Source organism: Schistocerca americana, unplaced genomic scaffold, assembly GCF_021461395.2.
Source record: "Schistocerca americana isolate TAMUIC-IGC-003095 unplaced genomic scaffold, iqSchAmer2.1 HiC_scaffold_296, whole genome shotgun sequence".
Taxonomy (NCBI): domain Eukaryota; kingdom Metazoa; phylum Arthropoda; class Insecta; order Orthoptera; family Acrididae; genus Schistocerca; species Schistocerca americana.
This window is the reverse complement of record NW_025726012.1, coordinates 101,320-106,319: the sequence shown is the minus strand read 5'-3', so window position 1 is coordinate 106,319 and position 5,000 is coordinate 101,320. Positions and strand designations below refer to the sequence as shown.

Here is a 5,000-nt window from a genome sequence, read left to right as displayed (position 1 = left end):
ACACCCAGTGCATCCTCTCCGCCACATTAGACAATCCACACTGTCATAACCAGACTGGGAGGTCCACTCAGAAAACAGAATATCCCACCCACCCGACAACCACCATTGCTCAGCCAAGCCACCAACACCCACACATGTCCTACACAGGGGTGCACCCAACATCACAATACTGCCTCCTCTCACAGCACACAAACAATGGCAGGAATGAAAGACACAGGTCTGCCACAAGCATGGAATGAGAGCGCCGCCTGTCATGAGCCAAAGGTGCATCCTGACGTGGCAAATCAGATGATGCCGCAGGCATCCACTTACTATAATCACAATCAACAAACCGGCCGCCCCGCCCCGCCCCCCATTAAACCTTTCCTTACAACAATGTGTACCTTAACCTAACCTATATCGTACCGTAACCTAACCTATATCGTACCGTAACCTAACCTATGTCGTACCGTAACCTAACCTATGTCGTACCGTAACCTAACCTATGTCGTACCGTAACCTAACCTATGTCGTACCGTAACCTAACCTATGTCGTACCGTAACCTAACCTATGTCGTACCGTAACCTAACCTATGTCGTACCGTAACCTAACCTATGTCGTACCGTAACCTAACCTATGTCGTACCGTAACCTAACCTATGTCGTACCGTAACCTAACCTATGTCGTACCTTAACCTAACCTATGTCGTACCTTAACCTAACCTATGTCGTACCTTAACCTAACCTATGTCGTACCTTAACCTAACCTATGTCGTACCTTAACCTAACCTATGTCGTACCTTAACCTAACCTATGTCGTACCTTAACCTAACCTATGTCGTACCTTAACCTAACCTATGTCGTACCTTAACCTAACCTATGTCGTACCTTAACCTAACCTATGTCGTACCTTAACCTAACCTATGTCGTACCTTAACCTAACCTATGTCGTACCTTAACCTAACCTATGTCGTACCTTAACCTAACCTATGTCGTACCTTAACCTAACCTATGTCGTACCTTAACCTAACCTATGTCGTACCTTAACCTAACCTATGTCGTACCTTAACCTAACCTATGTCGTACCTTAACCTAACCTATGTCGTACCTTAACCTAACCTATGTCGTACCTTAACCTAACCTATGTCGTACCTTAACCTAACCTATGTCGTACCTTAACCTAACCTATGTCGTACCTTAACCTAACCTATGTCGTACCTTAACCTAACCTATGTCGTACCTTAACCTAACCTATGTCGTACCTTAACCTAACCTATGTCGTACCTTAACCTAACCTATGTCGTACCTTAACCTAACCTATGTCGTACCTTAACCTAACCTATGTCGTACCTTAACCTAACCTATGTCGTACCTTAACCTAACCTATGTCGTACCTTAACCTAACCTATGTCGTACCTTAACCTAACCTGTATTGCGCCTTAACCTAACCTGTATTGCGCCTTAACGTAACCTGTATTGCGCCTTAACGTAACCTGTATTGCGCCTTAACGTAACCTGTATTGCGCCTTAACGTAACCTGTATTGCGCCTTAACGTAACCTGTATTGCGCCTTAACGTAACCTGTATTGCGCCTTAACGTAACCTGTATTGCGCCTTAACGTAACCTGTATTGCGCCTTAACGTAACCTGTATTGCGCCTTAACGTAACCTGTATTGCGCCTTAACGTAACCTGTATTGCGCCTTAACGTAACCTGTATTGCGCCTTAACGTAACCTGTATTGCGCCTTAACGTAACCTGTATTGCGCCTTAACGTAACCTGTATTGCGCCTTAACGTAACCTGTATTGCGCCTTAACGTAACCTGTATTGCGCCTTAACGTAACCTGTATTGCGCCTTAACGTAACCTGTATTGCGCCTTAACGTAACCTGTATTGCGCCTTAACGTAACCTGCATTGCGCCTTAACGTAACCTGCATTGCGCCTTAACGTAACCTGCATTGCGCCTTAACGTAACCTGTATTGCGCCTTAACGTAACCTGTATTGCGCCTTAACGTAACCTGTATTGCGCCTTAACGTAACCTGTATTGCGCCTTAACGTAACCTGTATTGCGCCTTAACGTAACCTGTATTGCGCCTTAACGTAACCTGTATTGCGCCTTAACGTAACCGATATTGCGCCTTAACGTAACCTATATTGCGCCGTAACGTAACCTATATTGCGCCGTAACGTAACCCACATTGCCCCTTAACGTAACCCACATTGCCCCTTAACGTAACCCACATTGCCCCTTAACGTAACCCAACACACGTTGGGCCTTAACCCAACACACGTTGGGCCTTAACCCAACACACGTTGGGCCTTAACCCAACACACGTTGGGCCTTAACCCAACACACGTTGGGCCTTAACCCAACACACGTTGGGCCTTAACCCAACACACGTTGGGCCTTAACCCAACACACGTTGGGCCTTAACCCAACACACGTTGGGCCTTAACCCAACACACGTTGGGCCTTAACCCAACACACGTTGGGCCTTAACCCAACACACGTTGGGCCTTAACCCAACACACGTTGGGCCTTAACCTGCTCTGTAATTGTCATACGACGCGTTAAATTAGTGTAGTGTTGCCTAACTGCAACCCCCGCAATATAGTTTGCTACTCGCACTGCCCGGTCCCCAGTGTATCGCTTCATGTTAAACACCTTGCAGCTATACACTGTAATGTGGATGGCAGCAGGACGTACATGCTCAATGCCCTTTGCAGTTGTTCATTGGCATTTGCAGTTGTTCATTGGCATTCGCATGTGCGAAGCACTTAGCCTACGCTGTGGTACGGCCTGTGTCAACTGTCCGCTGATGTTGTACGTCCAAATCACACACTGTACTGCACATTGGTCCTCATGTACTGAATGATACATCGTGGTACATGTGACCGTACAACGACTGCGCCAACAACGGCGAACCATGCGGTCCAAATGTTGTGCACTCAGCTACGTGTCGTCTCCCTATAAGAGCTGGATTGCAGTGTGGTATGCCCTGGATGGCGATCAGCATGAGCCGTCTGTTGATGTAGTGGCGCGTGTTGTCAGACGTAGTCGTCTCTTCTCACACACCGTGATAGCATGGTGCACTGCGTTCCACATCTGCGACATGCGACAGAGGCCGGTTGACAGTCGTTCGCGCAATGGACATCGCATACGTACGGGGGCCACCTTCCACGTGTTCGCGAAGCGTGCACATGTTGTTGCGTGTATGTGGGCAGACATAGTGTGTCGTGACACCTGACACAGGCATGCAACAATCGTTGAATTTGCAAATGGCGATGGACGCCTACGTTTGCTGGTGACGTTATGCAAATGAACAACTGGTAAACCGTTGTGGTGCGGTTGTTCTCGCTAGAGGTGAATCAGTGATGGCGACGATCGGTTGAGCTACCAACCGGTTGTTCCAGCGATACCCACCATGCCCACGAACGTGAATGGCATCTGAGTGTGAAGCGATACGCGGCGGTGGCTGGGTGGGACCGTCCCCGGCCGGTGAGGGGGGGCCTCCCGGCGTGCTGGCCGCGCGGTGCGTGGGCGCACGCGCTACAGCCGGCTGGTGGGGGCGGCCAGTGGCAGGCGCGCCGGCCGACGGAGGCGGCAGGCGGCGCAGCTGCGCGCCGGCGCACCCTGCACGCGGCGCCGTGCGGCCAAAGTAGGTCCTCGCGGGCCCGGTGCGAAGCGCGGTGGACATCTGCAGTGTGCTGGTCCGATTGAGGACTGTGTGCGCTGAGGATGCGCCGCCGCCCGGCGCTCGGCGCCGCGACGCCGTCTGCTGCTCGGTCGCCTCTGCGGTTCTCGCAGGTGGTTTGTATCGCAGCTGTGCGGACGTGTTGGCGCGTGCGCTGTGCTGGGAGAGTTCGCTTCGGCACCCAAGTGGGGCTTTTGTCCTTCTGTGGCGCTGGCGTTGGAGCTGCCGGTCACCGTAGGTGGCGCGTGTTGTCTCCCGCCGGCAATGCCACGACAGCACGCTCCCGGGCCTCTGTCGGCAGCGGCAAGCTCAGTTGGGAGCACGGGTGGTCGCACCTAAAGCGTCTACTCGCCAAACTCCGGGCGATTGCGCCTCTCTCGAACCCGACCAAGTACTTAGGACGGCGCTGCGCGCCGCCGGGACCTGAGAGGGTTTCGAGGTGTATTGTGCAGGGGAGCTCAGCCTCCTCCTGTTTGCAGAATAATTGAGCGGACGCTTGCGTGTTCGCGCGGGCCCCCGGGACACACTCCCGGGCGGCCGGCTGCTCAGCTCTAGTTGACGCAGCTCCCTGGTTGATCCTGCCAGTAGTCATATGCTTGTCTCAAAGATTAAGCCATGCATGTCTCAGTACAAGCCGCATTAAGGTGAAACCGCGAATGGCTCATTAAATCAGTTATGGTTCCTTAGATCGTACCCACGTTACTTGGATAACTGTGGTAATTCTAGAGCTAATACATGCAAACAGAGTCCCGACCAGAGATGGAAGGGACGCTTTTATTAGATCAAAACCAATCGGTCGGCTCGTCCGGTCCGTTTGCCTTGGTGACTCTGAATAACTTTGGGCTGATCGCACGGTCCTCGTACCGGCGACGCATCTTTCAAATGTCTGCCTTATCAACTGTCGATGGTAGGTTCTGCGCCTACCATGGTTGTAACGGGTAACGGGGAATCAGGGTTCGATTCCGGAGAGGGAGCCTGAGAAACGGCTACCACATCCAAGGAAGGCAGCAGGCGCGCAAATTACCCACTCCCGGCACGGGGAGGTAGTGACGAAAAATAACGATACGGGACTCATCCGAGGCCCCGTAATCGGAATGAGTACACTTTAAATCCTTTAACGAGTATCTATTGGAGGGCAAGTCTGGTGCCAGCAGCCGCGGTAATTCCAGCTCCAATAGCGTATATTAAAGTTGTTGCGGTTAAAAAGCTCGTAGTTGGATTTGTGTCCCACGCTGTTGGTTCACCGCCCGTCGGTGTTTAACTGGCATGTATCGTGGGACGTCCTGCCGGTGGGGCGAGCCGAAGGCGTGCGACGCGCCTCG

General features: G+C 51.9%; 1 non-coding gene across 1 annotated transcript in view; it reads left to right on the top strand.

Annotated features, from left to right (window-relative positions):
- The first annotated feature begins 4,243 nt into the window (after nucleotides 1-4,243).
- LOC124579131 overlaps nucleotides 4,244-5,000 on the top strand; it is a 1,910-nt gene continuing 1,153 nt past the window's right edge. Inside the window, exon 1 of the ribosomal RNA XR_006972859.1 lies at nucleotides 4,244-5,000. This exon is cut by the window's right edge and continues 1,153 nt beyond it. This is a non-coding gene — a ribosomal RNA (small subunit ribosomal RNA).